This window comes from Globicephala melas, chromosome 1, assembly GCF_963455315.2.
Source record: "Globicephala melas chromosome 1, mGloMel1.2, whole genome shotgun sequence".
NCBI lineage: Eukaryota > Metazoa > Chordata > Mammalia > Artiodactyla > Delphinidae > Globicephala > Globicephala melas.
Genome location: NC_083314.1, coordinates 145,851,079 through 145,871,636, shown reverse-complemented (window position 1 = coordinate 145,871,636; position 20,558 = coordinate 145,851,079). Strand labels below are relative to the sequence as shown.

Genomic DNA, 20,558 nt, shown 5'->3' with positions numbered 1-20,558 from the left:
TAGATATAGGTTACTCCCTCTAAGTTCCTCTTCTGGCATCTCACAGAACTAGCTGTATAAATAAAACCTACATAAAAACTCTGTGCACTCTGGTGCGCCATGTCAGTATACTAGAATCATTCTGTAGACCCTGGTAGACACTGTATTCTACACTATCACACACTTGCAGAGAAAAAAGATGATGCGGTAAAAGTGATCTCTGAAGTAAGACACAAACTCCCGGGTTTTCCACCTTGCCAGCCAATGGTCCTTTGTGGGACCAAGTCCTGAAACCAATTTTAATAGGATCCTTGAAGAAATCAAATATTCTCTGTCAACCAACTCCATTTCCACATTTGGTCTTTTCTATTCTTCCTTAGTTACCTTTCCTCCTGAGATAAGTCTTTTAAATTGTCATTGCCTTAGTATAGGAAACTATAAAACTGTGAGAATAATTTTTCAGATTCTTAATTTTAGCACTTTCAATCTACTTAATTTCTTTTTCAATATATATAATTCTATTGCAGGCTCAGCTTTTGTTGCCATTGTATGAAACTGAGTTCTATATTATTGCATGCAATTATTTATGTAGTTAGTTTTTAAACATCTAGTTTGCATTAATTTAAATCAGGCACTGGTATCATGTTTCTGTACATATTTTCGTTACTTGAGCACTTCCCACCCCCCATTTTGAGAAAATTAATATCACTGAACATTTTCTTTTTTAAAAAAATTCTGTTTAAGTATGGCAGTCCTACGGGGGGTGAAGGGGAAGCTGGGACAAAGTAAGAGAGAGTAGCACTGACATATATACACTACCTAATGTAAAATGGATGGCTAGTGGGAAGTTGCTGCGTAACACAGGGAGATCAGCTCGATGCTGTGACGACCTAGAGGGGTGGGATAGGGAGGGCGGGAGGGAGGCTCAAGAGGGAGGGGATATGAGGATATATGTATACATATAGCTGATTCACTTTGTTGTACAGCAGAAACTAACACAACATTGTAAAGCAATTATACTCCAATAAAGATATTTTTAAAAAGCATGGCAGTTCTCAAAAAATTAAACACACAAGTACCATTTGATCCAGCAATTCTAATTCTGGGCATATACCAAAGAATTGAAAGCAGGGACCTGATTAGATCTTCGTACACTCATGTCCAAATCAGCATTATTCACAACAGCCAAAAGCAACCTAAGTGTCCACTGATGAATGAAGGGATAAACAAAATGGGGTACATACCTATGACAGAATATTATTCAGCCTTAAATAGGAAGGAAATTCTAACACATGCTACAACATGGATGAACTCTGAAGACATTATACTAAGTAAAATAAGTCAGACACAAAAGGACAAATATTCTATGATTCCACTTATAAGAGATAACTAGAGTAGTCAAATTCATAAATACAGAAAGTAAAATGGTTGTGGCCACATGCTGGGGAGATGAGGGAATGGGGAGTTATTGTTTAACGGGTACAGAGTTTCAGTTTGCGAAGATGAAAAAGTTCTGGGGATGGATGGTAGTGATGGTTACACAGCAATATGAATGTACTCTTTGCACAGAACTGTAAACTTTAAAATGATTAAAATGATAAATTTTATGTTATGTATATTTTATTACAATTTTTAAAATCCTGTTTAATTAAGACAAGCCCTTAGCAATGCTTAGTTGTGCTTAGACTTTCCTACCAACCTCATCGAAGCCAAGTGTTCAAACATCTCCTAGTGGTTTTCATTTTGGGGTTTACCATACCAAGTACAGAAACCTTCCCACTTACATTACAAATGGTCCTAATAATAGTCGGTTTATATTTCAGTTTTCCCTATTTTGAGCAAGGATGAACAACCAGTTTCCAAATACCTACTGATACTAATATACTCGCCACCCAACTTAAAAATTACATCATTTTCAGCATCTCTGAAGCCTTCCCAGTGCTACTTCCTAATCGCCTTCCTTTCTCCACTGGTTTAACTACTATCCTGAGTTTTACCTTTATTTTGTCTTGTTTTTCTTAAAGAAGAATCTCCTTCCATGAATGGGTAAAACAACTATGAAACTTATACTTGACTTATAATATTGAGAAAATTCAAAGCATATTATTCACTTATTCATTTTATGTATTAAGCACCTACTCTATTCCAGGCTTAAGAAGCTCATAGTTTGCTCAGAGAAACATAAACAGTAGTGATGAGAGGAAGGAAGAGGTAGAGAAGACAGGAAGTCAAATGAGGAGATAAAGGAAGGGAAAGAGCATTCATGTTAGGAAACTGAAAATAATTTACTTTTATTAAAGCATAAATTTACATCAGAGAAAAATTTTTAAGTTAAGAATTTTGGGGAAAATGAAAGAAAAGAGTGATAGATAACATTCCCCATATTTTGAGAAAATTCAGATATATCCAAGGATAATACTCAAAAGCAGAGCACTTAGACAACCAAAGCATAACAGAGCAGACAATTACTGTCAGTGCTGCAATGGTAAGAACAATATGATTTCAAGAAGGCCACCAACTTCAGAAAGATAGACAGAAGGGCTTGAGCAGCACCAAGACAAGTCACTGTCACAGACAACAGAAGAGGCAGCATTGTGGACTAGAGTATAGTCCTCGTCCTTCCTGTATCAGGTTTACCTGGTATGCTTATTAAAAATACAGTTTTAGACTATGCCTCAGACTACTGAATCAGACTTCTTGGAAGTAGGGCTCTAGAACATATGTTTTACTAAGCAACCCAGGTGATTCTTTCATAGACTAAAGTTTGAGAACCACCAGTACAGTGGGAAGAGAGCCTTGCCTACCTCTTAACCCCCAGCTAGATATTTTCAAGTAAACCATTTTGTTTAACTCAGTACAGAAGCTTTGTTGGTTGTTTAAAAGAACTACTGAATTACACTATTTTAATTTTTACCAAGCATGGTTGTGCTGTTACTGTTCTTTCTTAACATCATTAGTATGGTTTTAACAACCTACATAGTTGCTTCCATTGGCAATGTGACTAGGAAAAGTAAATTATGTCTCTACAATTTCCCAAAATAAGCTGCCATATGATTCTACACTGCTGCAATCTACTCACAAGTTTGTGAATGCTTATAAATGCCAAATAGTGCCACAATGCAGGTGCACACACATTCTGTCAAACAGTAGTTTGATATCAGAAAATACAATGAGTTACTGACGCAAGTTTCAGTTTCTTAAACAACTTGTCTTTAAAAGTTTTTCACAAAACTTTTTCTTTAAAAAAAGAAAGAAAAAAAAAACTTGAAATGTAGAAGCCACACCAGAATTTAATTCTGATTAACTATGCTTCATACAAACATTTCCTTCATGTAAGTCATGCATGTATTCAATTCACAGAAATGAAACAGGCACTGTTACTAAGTTGGGGGACTTAAGCCTTGAAAAGTGTTAAAGATTTTGACACTGCATTTGTTAAGGCACATCTAAAAACACTTATGAATATGCTTTTATCACCTACTATAGCACTTAGCACACAGTATTATAATTGCCTGTTTATGTGCCTCTATCATCCACTAAACTGTAAATGCTATAAGTGAAGAGATCACTATCATGGTCAAGTGTAACCCCATTCATAGCAAATTGCCTGGCACATAAGTAGATCACTCAATTAATACTTATTGAAAGGATAAAGAGATGGGTGATTTTTATACAAATACATTTCTTACACACTTTTCAAGTATTTTAGTCACATTAATTCATAACTGTCTCATTATCCTTACAAGATAAAGTATCACGGATGAGTAAACTTAAGCTTAAAGAGATCAAGCCGCATACCCGAGTTGCTCATCTACTTGGTGGCCAAACTAGAATCTGAATCTAGAGCCAGAAAACCAAAGCACCCAATCTTTCCACTACAACCCTGCAAATTTCATCAAGGTGTTTACATCAAAAAAGGAAGAGTATCTGTAGCACAGTCTTGGGTTGTTCCCCAGTTTCATCAAGAGCAAACTGTCGCTTCTTTCTCCTCTTCCGGGGACAGTATCCAGAGGCATTCAGGATGGTCCAGTGTTTGACATACCATTGTAGGCTGTCCTATAATGCAGGCTCTAACAAAACCAAGCTGTCCCAAACCCCTGGTAATAGAATTGTTTACTTTATACCAAGGTTGGAAAAGCACCAAAATCTGCATGTGGCGTGTGCCCAGGCTGACTTCAAGGAGTTCTTACTATGAGACCTAAAGTTCTTAAAGGCTGTCTAAAACGAAAAAACATGTCAGCCGGGACTAACACAACATTGTAAAACAACTATACCCCAATAAAATAAAATTAAATTAAATTAAATTTTAAAAAGTGAAACTTTTTGAGTAATAAAAAAAATCAAAGGGGGGAAAACCGCAGTGGGGTGGAGATGGTGGTGTGCTGAATTGGGCAATTGGGATTGACATGTATACACTGATGTGTATAAAATTGATGACTAATAAGAACATGCAGTATAAAAAACAAACAAAAAAATCAACTAATACTAAACTTTCTTTGGGTTATTTATATGGAAATATGTTAATATAAATGTTTCAGACATTACATGAAATTTCTAAAAATCTTATATGTTCTGGTATAATGTTATAAGTCATAATTCTAGTTATTACTTTAAAATGTATATCTCAAAAGTAACTAAATTTCCTTGTCAATTGCATTATTATGAACTTTCATCAAATCTTTAACCGTGGTCATTTTTAAGTCTTTTGTCATTTACAGACAGTTCTGGGTGTACTCTGATGCTTTTGCAAAAATGTTCCTATAAAAGGGTTTTATCTTCAAGGAATTCATGGAAAAGACTCTGACAAGTACACGTTTCTGGTAACTGACTATACTGCTGAACTGAATGAATAAGCATTTTCAGAACTCTAATGGAAAACTAATGAATTCATAAAAGTGTTAACAAAAGATCAAGATGAAAAAATAATTAATTACATGGGATTGAGTGAACTGATGAGGATGATTATAATTTTTGTGACTTTCTGTTTGAATAATAATTAAAAAAAAATCCCACAAGGACTCAGAGGCAAAAAATATACAAATCAATTTTCACTGCAAAGTAAAGGAGCTGTTACAGTGGAGGATTACTGGACTGAATGTCAATATTACAACATAGTAAGTAAGAGTGCGTTTCGTGTTTGGTAATTGCAATCATTGTTGCTTTTGTTGTGGTCATCCATTTACAATGCTTGGTGTCAGTTTATTTATCTCTTGTGAAAATAAAATACAGTGTATGTGTGTGTGTGTGAAAAAAAAAGAACCATCAAAAAAAAAAGCAAAAAGCAAAAAATAAGAAGAGCAAACTATCAGTGACAGGAGATAAGTATCAATCAAACTAATCATATTAATATATGCCTTAAGTAAATTTCTAACAGAAGGGTACCAATAATATAGGAAAAGAAGAACCAGGAAGTAAGAATTTGTCCATTACTGACCAAAAAAGCTACTATAAAGGTATCTTAAAGATAGTAATCATGGAACTGATGGTCTGAATATCCAAACACTAGAAATGGAACAGGAATAATTCCCTAGACTTAACCATGGCCTGGGTAAACCATCCCCCAAAACAATCCAATTATTCTGTTCTGCTTCATGCTCACCAATCTATGCTCTGATGACCACACTGGTTTCTCAGGCATCCTAATACCAGGAAGAGGATGTTCTGAATAATAACTAAAGGTGCTGTGGTCAATGTATTGCACTGGCCAAATAGTTTGTTTTTTTTCCGTAAGATGGCTCCAGCAGCGCTTAGTTGCCTTTAACTTCATTTGAAACAATTTTGTTAAACTGCATTGTGGCAGCTGTCATATCAGCATGCAATTAAAAAAAAACTTACCAAGAGACTTCCCTGGTGGTCCAGTGGTTGAGACTCTGCACTTCCAGTGGAGCAGGTGGGTGCAGGTTAGATCCCTGGATGGGGAACTAAGATCCCACATGCCGCGTGGTGTGGCCAAAAACAACAAACAACAACAACAAAAAAAAAAACTCTCAGAGTCTTGCTTTAAAAAAAATAATTGGGACTTCCCTGGTGGCACGGTGGTTAAGTATCCGCCTGCCAATACAGGGGACACAGATTCGAGCACTGGTCCGGGAAGACCCCACATGCCACAGAGCAACTAAGCCCATGCACCACAACTGCTGAGCCCGTGGGCCACAACTACTGAAGTCCGTGCGCCTAGAGCCCATGCTCCAGAACAAGAGAAGCCATCACAATGAGAAGCCTACGCACAGCGACAAAGACCCAAAGCAACCAAAAATTAATTTTTCAAAATCTAGTTTAAAAAAAACGATCAAAATTGGTGAATTTTTGTGTAGCCATTTTAATATTGAAGATGAAGGAGAAAAAGCAACATTTTCGGCATATTATGCTTTATTATTTCAAGAAAGGTACAAATGCAACTGAAATGCAAAAAAAAGATTTGTGCAGTGTATGGAGAAGGTGCTATGACTGATCGAACGTGTCAAAAGTGGTTTGTGAAGTTTCATGCTGGAGTTTTCTCGCTGGACAATGCTCCACGGTCGGGTAGACCAGTTGAAGTTGATAGTGATCAAATCGAAACAATAATCAAAAACAATCAATGTTGTACCACACGGGAGATAGCCAACATACTCTAAATATCCAAATCGAGAACTGAAAATCGGTTGCACCACCTTGGTTACATTAATCACTTTGATGTTTGGGTTCCACGTAAGTTAAGTGAAAAAAACCTTCTTGACCATATTTCCGCATGCGATTCTCCACTGAAACGTAATGAAAACGTTCCATTTTTAAAACAAATTGTGATGGGCGATGGAAAGTAGATACTGTACAATAATGTGGAATGGAAGAGATCGTGGGGCAAGCAAAATGAACCACCAACAACCACATTGATGTTGATGCGTACATGGTAGGATTGGAAGGGGTCCTCTATTGTGAGCTCCTTCCGGAAAACCAAACAATTAATTCCAATAAGTACTGCTCCCAATTAGACCAACTGAAAGCTGCACTCAACCAAAAGCGTCTGGAATTAGTTAACAGAAAACGCATAATCTTCCATCAGGATAATGCAAGACTGCATGTTTCTTTGATGACCAAGTAAAAACTGTGATAGCTTGGCTGGGAAGTTCTGATTCATCCGCCGTATTCATCAGACATCGCACCTTCGGATTTCCATTGATTTCGGTCTTTAATGGAAAACACTTCAATTCCCTGGAAGACTGTAAAAGGCTCCTGGAACAGTTCTTTGTTCAAAAAGACAAAACGTTTTGGTAAGATGGAATTATGAAGCTGCCTGAAAAAATGGCAGAAGGTAGTGGAACAAAACGGTGAATAGTTGTTCAATAAAGTTCTTGGCGAAAAGGAAAAATGTGTCTTTTATTTTTACTTTAAAAACCGAAGGAACATTTTGGCCAACCCAACGAAAGTGTCTATCCTGTTGTAAATTAATATTCTAGTTAACAAATCAGTCTCCTGTGAATCTGTTATTCTGAATCAATTTTCTAGAGCATTATCACTGATGGATAATAAATAAAAATTAAATATATAAATCTGCAAAACATAGAACCAGACCATGGATTCCTTATAAGTCAGCCAACTTCTCTCATTATTTGAGCTACATTTCACAGAAATTCAGAACCTAGCATAAACAACTATGATTCGATCTTAGCTGTCTTTTTCTCCATTCACTTTCAACTACACCAAACAGGGAATTTTGCTTATGACGCCACAGGCATATAAATAAGTGTACAAAATTATACAGGCCAGGGGCTTCCCTGGTGGTGCAGTGGTTGAGAGTCTGCCTGCCGATGCAGGGGACACGGGTTCGTGCCCCGGTCCGGGAAGATCCCACATGCCGCGGAGCGGCTGGGCCCGTGAGCCATGGCCGCTGAGCCTGCGCGTCCAGAGCCTGTGCTCCGCAACGGGAGAGGCCACAACAGTGAGAGGCCCGCGTACAGCAAAAAAAGAAAAAAAAAAACTTATACAGGCCAATAAAAACCATTTTTTAATGTAAGCTAAATTTTCCCCTAAATAAGTATATGATAACAAACAGGGTGAATCAATGCTACTCTCTAGTGTCCAGCATCAATCTTCTTCAGACTTAGCCCACTGGGAAACTGCTTTTCCAAAACTACTGTAATTAGAGCATCAAAACAAAAAAATCTGAGTGATTTACTTAGCATTTAATCACATTCCATTTTGAAATGTGAAAGAGAAAAAACCAAAAGATGACTTGGATTCTAAGCCCTAATCCCTCATATACAAGAAGCCCTTGAAAAACACGGTTCTTTCTTTTCTATTTTCTTATGATTCTCTGTAACAATCAGTCTGCATTTAATTCTACTCTGCCTTATACTATTATTTGCCTCATAATGTTATTAATGAAATTTGGGAGTCCTCAAACATAATGCCAGTTTTCTGGTAAGTAACATTTACTAAATTCTAGGCATCTACAGGTGAGAAAGCGAAAAACCTAAGTTAAAAAAAAAACTCTAAAGAAAAGAGCATAATTTTTGGCGGTCTTACCAGAAAAAAGTTATACTTCAGAAACAGCAGGGGAGCAAGATCTCAGACAACACACCAGGCTCTAAGGTAAAATAAAAAGGCAAGACACAGACTGGGATAAAATATTCATAATATATGTATCTGATGACCCTCAAAAGCATTAGGTTGAAAACAAAAGTCAGACTTAAAAGACTGCATGCTATGTGATTTTGTTTATATGAAGTTCAATAACAGGCAAAACTAATCTATGGTGATAGAAACCTGTGGTTTCCTATGAGGCATAGGGATTGACTGGAAGAGGCCTTGGGGGAACCTTTCTAGAGCAAGGAAAATATTCTATATCTTTATTAGGAGAATGGAATACTACTCAGCAATAAAAACTACATATACTCATACATGGATGAAACGCAAAAGCATTATGTGGAGGGAAAGAAGCAAGATGCAAAAGACTGTGTGACTTCATTTATATGAAGAACAAAAAAGGGCAAAACTAATTTACCATGATAGAAAGAGAACAGTGGTTTCCTATGAGGCATGGGGACTAACTAGAATAGAACATGAGGAAAACTTTCTGGAACAATGAAATATTATGTATCTTTATTAGGGTGATGGTTAGAGGGGTATATACAGTTATTAAAACTCATCAAATTGTTGATGTAAAATGAGTGCATTTCACTGAATATGCATTTCACATAAATTAAAATTTTTTTAGTTATAAACAGCAAAATAAATTTTACTTACCAAAAGAAAAAAGCAGAGTAATAAAATTATGAAGTAGCAGAGACTTAATTTCCCTAGCGATTTTCTTTAATACTCTTTGCCAAAATGTTTTACACACCCAACACAGTTAAGTTTACCACTGCATCTAACTCCTTAATAAAAAATTAATATATAAATAATTAAAAGGCAAACTAAAGAAATTTTCAGATAAACAAAGGCTGAGAGAATTTCTCACCAACAAATCTTTCTTAGTACAAGAAATAGTTAAATTTTTTATGCTGAAGGGAAATGATACCAGATGGAACTTTACGCAAAGAGTGCCAAAAATGGTAAATATAAAACATTTTTCTCATTTCTGTATTCTTTAAAAGACAACTCTTTAAAGCAAAAATAATAGCAATGAATTGTGATGTTCATAACATATATAGAAGTAAAAATGTAAGAATAAAACAAAGGCTGGGAAGGGATAAATTGAAGCGTATTCCTATTATAAAGTTCTTTCATTATACATGAAGTGGTATAACATAATTCAAGTCTGACTGTGCTAAGAAAGCTATGTATGCTGTAACAACAAGGGGAAACACAAAGACATGTAGGAGGTATAGCCAAGATGATATCAGCTGACCTCAGACTTACCTAAGTTGAAACTACATTTCTGAAAATTTCTTCCCTCAGTTGTTTCAGGTCAGGAATAGCCATAAGAAAAATGTGTGCAAGATTTAGAAGGCAGAAGAGAAGCAGCAAACAAACTACCCTCAAAAAGTCTAGGTATGGCCCAAGGTGCTATTGTAACTCACACACATTGTCACTGATCCACTGGCTCACCTCACTAACATGGAGCAGAGAGAAGGTCTACAATTTCTCCAGATCTGGACTAATTTTCTTCATGGATATAGATGCAAAAATCCTTAACAAAACCAAATCCAGGAACATATAAAAAGGATAACACATCATGACTAAGTGGGGTTTCTTCCATCAATGCAAAGGTGGTTTAACATGAAAGAAACAAAGATATATTTTATCACAAACAAATAACTATACATAGAAAATCCTCTGCATTCTTTAAAAAGAAAAAGCGGGGCTTCCCTGGTGGCGCAGTGGTTGAGAGTCTGCCTGCCAATGCAGGGGACATGGGTTCGAGCCCTGGTCTGGGAAGATCCCACGTGCCACGGAGCAACTGGGCCCGTGAGCCACAAATACTGAGCTCTGTGCGTCTGGAGCCTGTGCTCCGCAGCAAGAGAGGCCGCGACAGTGAGAGGCCCGCGCACCGCGATGAAGAGTGGCCCCCGCTTGCCACAACTAGAGAAAGCCCTCGCACAGAAACGAAGACCCAACACAGCCAAAAGTAAATAAATGAATAAATAAATTTATAAAAAAAAAAAAAAAAAGAAAAAGCTTCCAGGGTGACAGGTAATTTTTAAGGTCACAGGATACAAAATATATGACAAAAACCCACCATATCCTCAAAAAATTAAACACAGAACTACCATTTCACCCAGCAATTCCACTTCTGGGTATGTACCAAAAAGAATTTAAAGCAGGGACTTAAACAGATATTTGTAGATTCATGTTCATAGCAGCATTGTTCACAATAGTCAAAAGGTGGAATCAACTCAAATGCCCATTGACCAATGAATGGATAAACAAAATGTGGTATATACATACAACAGAATATTATTCAGTCTTAAAAAGGAAGGAAATTCTGACACATGCTATAACAGGGATGAACCATGAGGTCATTATGTCAGAATAAGCCAGACACAAAAGGACAAATGTTGTATGATTCTACTTATATGAGGTACCTAGAAAAGTCAAATCCACAGAGACAGAAAGTAGAATGGTGGTTGCTGGGGGCTGGAGGAAGAGGGGAATGTAGAGTTAATATTTAATTGGTATGGCATTTAGTTTGGGAAGATGAAAAAATTCTGGATAGATGGTAGTGATGGTGCACAACAATGAGAGTGTACTTAATGCCACTGAATTGTACAGTTAAAAATGGTTAAAAAGGTAAATTTTATATTATGCATATTTTACCACACAAAAAGAAAGCCCTATATATGGTTTCACCCAATATAGTGTTTTTTTCAGGCAAAACTAATAAATATAATGTTAGATTCAAAGTATTGGGTTTTCTTAGAGTGTGGGTGGTGCGGGGTACTGACTAGAAGGAGGCTTCTGTAGTTCTACTTATATAGTTTTCTTAACCTGAATGCTTTTTCATGGATGCATTCATTTTGTACAAGTTCATGAAACTATATTCTTATGATCTGTGCTCTTTACTGTATGAATATTATACCACAACAAAGTTTTAGTTTTCTGTTTGCTTTAGTTAATTGACAGATAAATCGTGATTTTGCTGAGTTGAAGACTGGATCATGCTTCACAGCTAGACAGGTTTCAGGAGCACACACCTCTCTAGTAAGTGAGCCCGATTAAGAGTCCAACATCTACACTAAAGTGAACATTTATTGCATGCTACTTGTCTTTGGCACATACAGTACAATTCTTCCCAAGTGGTGAAAATATTGTTTCCATTCCAAAAATAGTCTAAAATGAAAGTCAACTTCTATTAATGACAGAGGTAAATAGAAAATGAAGAGGTCTAACAAAGTAATATGAAAGTCTCTAATTATATAGAGAAAAGAATGTCAAGGATACATGCATGTGTTAAAAAGATTTCTCTACATGTCAAAGCATTCCCAAGGCTCAGTTGCTTATAGTTTCAGTTGGATTAAGTCTTTAGAATAAAAATATTATGCACTGGGCTTCCCTGGTGGTGCAGTGATTAAGAATCCGCCTGCCAAGGCAGGGGACACGGGTTTGAGCCCTGGTCCGGGAAGATCCCACATGCCGCGGAGCAACTAAGCCGGTGTGCCACAGCTACTGAGTCTGTGCTCTACAGCCTGTGAGCCACAGCTACTGAGCCCGCATGCCACAACTACTGAAGCCCGCGTGCCTAGAGCCCGTGCTCCGCAACAAGAGAAGCCACGCAATGAGAAGCCCACGCACCACAACAAAGAGTAGTCCCCACTCGCTGCAACTAAAGAAAGCCCGTGCGCAGCAAACACACAACACAGCCAAAAATAAAATTAATTAATTAATTTTTAAATATATATATATTATGCATCAGAAAAAACCCGTTTGGACAGGTGTTCTAATATTAAAAGCTGTGGAAGGCAAGCAAATTGATTAAGCTTTTATTTTTACTTTGATCAAGTAATGCTTAACACAATTAGGAAATTATACTCTCAATAATACTCTCACATACATACAAAAATATCTAATGTGGTTCTGGAATTAAAACAAATTAAGTTATTTCACAATTCATGTAATTTATATGCAGAATATTAGAAAGGGTGTGCTCAAAAAGTGCTACTAAGTTCTGGCTTGAATAATAATATACAAATTTTATCTTGGACATTACACAATGATACTTGAGCATGAATTCTGTGTGTTTTAGGAGTGTATGTGGACTAAACATTTTACTGAGTTGATAAAGCTGTACGGATTAATATCCTTCCAAAAAGGGAAAAAATATGGTTCACCTTTTAGAAAAAGAAACAAGAGAACAGACTTCTTATAAGAGCTTACATTCTCCTTTATATCCACAAGAGGGAGCAAACACTTAATATATCTTTATGGGAACTGCATTACACCACTAATTTTTACATAATACTTTTAGGAACAATAATCAGAAAAAATAATAATAAAACTACCAAAAAGTATTTAATTGAGTGTCTACCACGTGCCAGCAGTGTCTGGAAATACAGTGGGTAAAAGATATAGTCCTACTCTCAGGCTTCATAGCATTTCAGGCAACAAAGTACATCTGGAAGTTTTTAAAATTCTTTAATAAACACAAACAAATAATACTTAGCTTTTTATAGCATTACTGTAAACTAAAGTTTATAAGTATTCAGTCTGACCAGAAACTACAAACATGATGAAAAAGATTAAACAAGTATCAGTAATGCACAGTCTACAACTTTAAGAGGCAAATAATATACATTACGCAATTTATCATATGAAGAATTCACAGTAGGCGACAAAATGCCAATATCTTTTCCACGTGGACTTCAATGATCTAAAGTACTTTGTCTTTTCATTTAGCTTAATCAAAATGAAAGCAAATCGACACTGACCTAGGGGAATTTGGGGCTGCATTTAAAGTATTTCAGGAGACGGCATCTTTGAAATGTACTGATTAGTAGTAAAATCATAATGCCAACACTGAAAAGTCTCAATCACAACCTATTAATAACATTTGAATACAACTATTTTTTTTTTGACTTAAAGAAGAATGGGTTCCAAAAGGGCATGATTAAATAGGTAGGTAATCCGGGAGAGATCTTCCAATTAGGTGTGTCTATACAGAAGCAAAATATATGGATACAGTCCTTTCCAGGAGGGTATATTGGCAAGAAACAATGTATAGTGAAAAAAAATCAAGTCTGAATCAAAGCAGAACTGGCTTTAAATCCACATTTTGCCACTTACTAGCCCTGTGACTTTAGGAAAGTTACTTACCTCTCTGAACCTCAGTTCTCTCACCCATTCAATGGGAATAACAATCATCTTGCAAGGCTATTACAAGGACTGATGATAATGCAGGTAAAGTGCCTAACATAAAAACTCAAATATTAATTGCAATTTATAGATGAGAAATCAAAAGAAGGCCATATGATTTACCCAGGATTAAAAAGCAGAAAAACAGTAGGCCAGAACTTCCGTATTTCTAGTAATATTCCTTACCTTAAAGTCTACTTGGACTGACAGTAACACATTATTAACCAAGGGGTTTTTGCAGAAACTAATGCCTGTGGCCGTAATATGTCTCTGGTCAAAAATGTGTTAATTAATCACACAACTTTGGTATGATTAGTGTCTACATAACACAGCTTTTTTCATCCTTTTATTTCCAACCTAACTGGGTCTTTATATTTCAAATGCCCCTCTTGTAAACAATACAGATCAGTTTTTCTTTTTTTATCCAATCTGACAGTCTCTACCTTCTGATCACTGTTTAGTCTATTTATATTTAATGTAATTATTAATATGGCTGAGTTTAAGTCTAACATCTTTTTTGTTTGTAATCTGTCCCAATTCTCTTGTTTAGTTATTCTTCTTTATCAGCATTCTTTAAGGTTGAGCCTATTTTTAGTATTCCATTTTATCTCCTCTATTGACTTTTTAACTATATAGTTCTTCTATTTATTATTCTATTTGGTTGTTCTAAAAATTATGATATATATCCATAACTTATCAGTCTACCTTCAGTTAATATTATTACTACATCCCATATAATGTAAGAATCTTACAGGAGAGTTCAGTTACTTCTTTTCTTTCAGCTTCTTGTCATAGAGTTTACCCTTGAACAACATGAGGGTCAGGGTGCCAACCCTCCATGCAGTTGAAAATCTGTGTATAACTTCACAGTGGATTCAACCAACTATGGATCACACAGTACTGTAGTACACATTTATTGAAAAAAAATCCATGTATAAGTGGACCCATGCAGTTCAAACAGACGTTGTTCAAGGGTCAACTGTATTTTTTTTTAATTTATTTATTTTGGCTGCATCGGGTCTTAGTTGCAGGCACACGGAAGTTCGCTGAGGCATGCGGGATCTTTTCGTTGTGGCATGTGGGCTCTTCACTGCAGCACTTGGGCTTCTCTCCAGCTGAGGCGTGGGAGCTCAGTAGTTGTGGCGCACGGGCTTAGTTGCCCCATGGCATGTGGGATCTTAGTTCCCCAACCAGGGATCAAACCCATATCCCCTGCATTGGAAGGCATATTCTTTACCACTGGACCACCAGGGAAGTCCTGAGCCAACTGTATTTTAACTTCTACATAAAATATAAAACTCCACAATGTAATGTTTTTGTTTTCTGTATTACTTGTTTTTTAAAGAAAATATGCAAAGAGAAATACAATTTTTTTATATTTAGCCACATACAGGAATACTTCATTTTACTGTGCTTCACAGATATTGTACTTTTTTTTTTTTTTTAAATTAAGCAAGTCTATTGGTGCCATTTTTCCAACAGCATTTGCTCACTTTGTATCTCTGTGTCACATTTTGGTAATCCTTGCAATATTTCAAACCCTCCAACAGCAAAAAGATTACAACTCACTGAAGGCTCAGATGATGGTTAGCATTTTTTAGCAATAAGGTATTTTTTACTTAAGGTATGTACATTGCTTTTGTAGGCATAATGCTACTTCACACTTAACGGACTACAGTATAGTATTACGTAACTTTATATGCACTGGGAAACCAAGAAATTCATGTGACTCACTTTACTGTGATATTCACTTCACTGTGGTGGTCTGGAACAAACTCATAATATCTCCAAAATATGCCTGTATATGCCATTTTCAGTTCTCTTCACTCTTCCATAGATCCACATCCATCTGGTATTGTTTCTCTTCAGCCTAAAGAACTTCCATGAGCACTTCTTATAAAGTGCAGGTCTGTTGGCAACAAATTCTCTCAGGTTTTATTTTCTGAAAATGTATTCACTTTCACTTTTGAAAGATAATTTTGCTAGATATAAAATTCTATTTTGATAATTTTTTTCAGTACTTAAAGATATCATTCCACTGTCTCCTATATTTCATTGTTTCTGATGAGAAGTTAACTAACATTCTTGTCACTGTTCTCTTCATGGAATGTCTTTTTTTTCCTCTGAAAATTTTTAAGACTTTTCTCTTTATCTTTGGTTTTCAGGAGTTTGACTTTTACGTACCTATGTGTCTTTGTATTAATCCTCCTTGGTGTTCTGTTCCTCAAGCTTCTTGAATCTAAATTTATGTCTTGCACCAAGAACCATCAAAGATACTAAGGGATTTTTTTTCAATACAAGGAATGCTAGAAGCACTTCAAAAGAGGAGAAAAATAGAAAAATTAAGACAACTATCACTTTGCTATCAATTCATAACAAATTTTAGAACAAATTCTTGAAGAGATGCTGGCCAATAGATCTAAATTAGAAGGAGAACTGATACCATTATGAATAAATGATGCCCATTTTTTAACAGATGATTTGACTTGCATGTCAGGAATATAACATATATTTCCTACATCTGGATTTCAATAAGGCAAGTGACAAAATTTCTCTGACTTATTCTTAAAGATTAAATACAGAAATAAAGATGAATGTTACCAGTCATACAGAATCATCGCAGCATGAATGCCTTCATCTAATTTCAACTTGACTTGCTTCAGTTCAAAAAACACTGGTAGCCTGACATTTGGCAGGCACTGTGTTAGGTACTAGCAATACAGAAGTGAATATGATACAATTCCAAATCTCAGGACACTCAGAGTGTTAACTAACAGACTGATGTTCATTTACATATACGAACGACACAAAGATAAAGTAGCTAATATTCTGATGATAAAACCAGGATCCAAAAACTCAATCATATCCTTCTCATCATACTTCATCTTATTTCAATAAGCTCAAAACTAGTTAAGTTCAATTTAATACTCAGTGAGAATACACTATGTGCCAGAAAGTGTACTAAGCATTAGGAATACTAAAATGAATAAGATCTAGTTCCTGGCTGTAAAGGACTCACAAATTAGTAAGAAAGACAAACAGATATGTATAAAGTAATGTGACAGCTGCAATAGCAGATATATGTATAAGAATGAGAAATACAGAGGAGGGAGGAGCAAGTAACTGTCAGGGAAGACTTCACAGGAGATAACGCCTATGCAGAAGTCTAAGGGACAAACAGAAGACTAAGAGGCAAGCAACTGAGAGAACTGGCAAAGGCAAAGAGACATGAAATGATGAAGTTCACAAAAATTACAAGCATCAAAGTATCATTATAGTACAAGGTATTGGGAAAGGTATAGGCTACCTTGGGCCAAATCACAGTGAGCTCTGTTAACCAAGCCAATTAACCTGACTTTCATCCTTTATAAGCAATCAAATATAGATTCAACAGAAGTTAGGAATGAGGCTGCTGCTTTGAAAGTCAATAGCACATATAAAATGGACAGTTAAAACCAAAGAAAAGGTGATTATCCAAAGAGACCATATGTAACAGGGTAGGGTGGAATGGAAAAGAGAACAAGGATAGACCCTTAAGGTACATTAATACTTAAGAGAAATATGGGGGGAATAGAGAGAAGTATGGAAGCATTCAGAATAGGACACAGAATCAATAAAGGGTATTTTTAAACTGAGAGAAACTTGGCAAGTCTTTAAATTGGAAATAGGTTGAGAAACGGGAACCAGTAGAAAGGGAGATTCAGAAGCCAAAGGAAATGTAAGGAAAAATTGATGTGGAGCAGATTCCTAGACAGATGATTAAGAGCATGTAGAGGGATGGAAGTTAACAAACTAAAAGTTCTCCACTTAGTTTGAAAAATTCAAATGCTTAAATTTAAAATGAAGGAGATATACCTTATCTACTCATACAGAATTTTAAGTTACTACCCATTGAACATGTGTCAAAAATTTAAGGTAACTGCATTAACAGTAATATAATGTGCAAAATTAGGAGAGAGGCATTCTACTCTACTCCAAGTCTCTCTTGGAATATTGTGTTAACTCCAAAGCTCCTCCTCTGAAGTGTGCCATTAATAATTAAACACATCCAGAGGAAAGCAACCAAGTGATAAGTAGTAGAAAGAACTGGAAAATTAGGGATCAGATAATAAGCGTTAACAGTAACAGAGCTGCCTTCATGTGGTGGGAAAATAAATTCTGTACAGCTCTAGAGGAAATTACGTAACAATGAAACTTTTATTAGCTATCTTAGCTGCCTTATGAACGTAGTGATCTCCCAATTACCTAGTATAATGCCTGGCACAGAGCAGGTATTCGATTTTGTCAAGTGAGTGAAAATATTCATGAAGACAGTCTCAGATAATATATATTTCTCGGTGTTCTTCATACCCTCACATCATATCCTCACATAACAATATGTGACATATAATATTAAACACTCTATTTATTAATCAAGCACTATCACTAATACTACCAAAACTCCATAATATTCCCATCTCTTTCATCTCACTTATCTGACCACAATAACAACCAGAAGACAGGTATTTCTGAGGAAATGCCGTGTTGGGCAAGTTCAGAGCATCCTATCTGGGATAAGTGAGAAGAGCAACCTAAATACATGACTCTACAGTTTCATACTTTCCTCATGGGTAACAAACAGCAGCTGCAACTGCAAGATGTGCCCTGGCCAGCAGGGAATTCCTTGCAGCTATCTTCACGAAGTCTCCTAAAAATTCAGGAGGACTGCATATGGAGCTGAGTCCTAGGACCAGCTATGTATGTTACCACTGCCCTTTAATCAAAGGATGACTCTATATCCATGTTAAGTCAGCATACCTTCAGGATCTATCCCCTGGAAATGCCAAGGCTCTGCTATAATCAATCTCTCTCTCTCTCTCTCTCTCTCTCTCACACACACACACACACATGTACCCATACACAATGCATACACTGAAAAAAGAGTAAAGAAATAAAAATCCTCTAGTAGACATGCCAGGGAAGTATGTGGTTGTTTCTTGGCATATTAATATTTTTATCTTGGCAAATTAAATTACTCCTGGATTAAGGGTAGGGTTTATGATCCAACAAAATCTTTAATCTTAACAATAAAACATACTTCATTTTGTCATAATCTACATTTTAACTTTACATACTCTTCATGCCTGTTTAAGTGGGAAGACAAATAGCTTATGCATTATTTCTCTTTTCTTAAAACAAAGCCATATTAAACATGTTTTATGAGGCCAGCCAAATGTCCATACTACCCTGATAGCAAAACTGGGCAAGGACACCACATACACACACAAAAAAAATTACAGGCCAACATCACTGATGAACATAGATGCAGAAATCCTTAACAAAATATTAGCAAACCAAATTCAACAATATATAAAAAGGATTATACACCATGACGAAGTGGGATTTATTCCAGAGATGCAAGGATGGTTCGATATCTGCCAATTAATCAATGTACACACCACATTAATATAACAAAGGGGAAAAAATCATATGATCACCTCAACAGATGCAAAAAAAGAATGTGATAAAATTCAACTTCCATTTATGATAAAAACTCTCAACAAAGTGGGTATAAAGGGAAAGTACCTCAAGTGAAAAGTTGTCAGGAACAAGACAAAGATGCCCACTATTGCCACTTTTATTTAACACAGTATTGGAAGTCCTAGCCACACAGCAATTTGGCAAGAAAAAGAAATAAAAGGAATCCAAACTGGAAAGGAAGAAGTAAGACTGTCATTATTTGCAGGTGACATGATATTATATAGAGGAAACCCTAAGGGTGCCACCAAAAAACTGCTAGAACTAATAAATGAATTCAGTAGCCACAGATACAAAATTAATATACAGAAATCTGTTGCATTTCTATATACTAACAATGAACTATCGTAAAGAGAAATTAAGAAAACAATTCCATTTACAACTTCCTCCAGAATAACAAAATGCCTAAGAAAAAATGTAACCAAGGGAGGTGAAAGACCTGTATACGGAAAACTATAAGATAATGATGAAAGAAATTAAAGAGAACACAAATAAATGAAATGATATTCCATGCTCATGGATTGGAAGAATATTGTTAAAATGTCCATACTACCCAAAACAATCTACAGATTCAACGTAATACTTGTCAAAATTACAATGGCATGTTTTACAGAACTAGAACAAATAATTCTAAAATGTGTACAGAACACAAAAGATCCTGAAGAGCCAAAACTTGAGAAAGAAGAACGAAGCTGGAGGTATCATGCTCCTTGATTTCAAACTATATTACAAGCTATATAGTATGGTACTGGCACAAAACAGATACAGAGATCAATGGAACAGAACTGAGAACCCAGAAATAAACCCACACATATATGGTCAATTAATTTATAACAAAGAAGCCAAGAACAAACAATGGAGAATGAATAGTCCCTTCAATAAATGGTGCTGGGAAAACTGGACAGCCACATGCAAAAGAATGAAACTAGACCACTATCTACACTATACATAAAAATTAACTCAAAATGAGTAAACACTTGGATGTAAGACCTGAAACCATAAAATTCCTAGGAAAAAACATAGGTGATAATGTCATTGACCTTAGCCTTAGCGATGTCTTTGTGGATCTGAGTCCAAAGGCAAAGGAAACAAAAGCAGAAATAAACAAATGGGACTACAGCAAGCTAAAAAGCTTCTGCACAGCAAAGGAAACCATCAAAAAGAAATGGCAACCTGAATGGGAGAAGATATTTGCAAATTATATCTGATAAAAGGTTAATGTCCAAAACATATAAAGGACTCATACAACTCAACAACAAAAAAACCCAAACAACCCAATTAAGAACTGGAGGCAC

At 35.9% G+C, this 20,558-nt stretch overlaps 1 protein-coding gene and 1 long non-coding RNA gene across 5 annotated transcripts in view; both read right to left on the bottom strand.

Annotated features, from left to right (window-relative positions):
- Window positions 1-20,558, bottom strand: part of FAF1 (Fas associated factor 1) — a 499,298-nt gene that overhangs the window by 448,447 nt on the left and 30,293 nt on the right. The gene's annotated exons all lie outside the window — the stretch shown is intronic.
- On the bottom strand, window positions 6,994-16,037 carry LOC138842627 (uncharacterized). Its single transcript, XR_011377339.1, has 3 exons — window positions 15,931-16,037; window positions 8,482-8,542; window positions 6,994-7,199 (listed from the first exon to the last, which is right to left on the bottom strand). It is a non-coding gene; the product is annotated as an uncharacterized lncRNA (long non-coding RNA).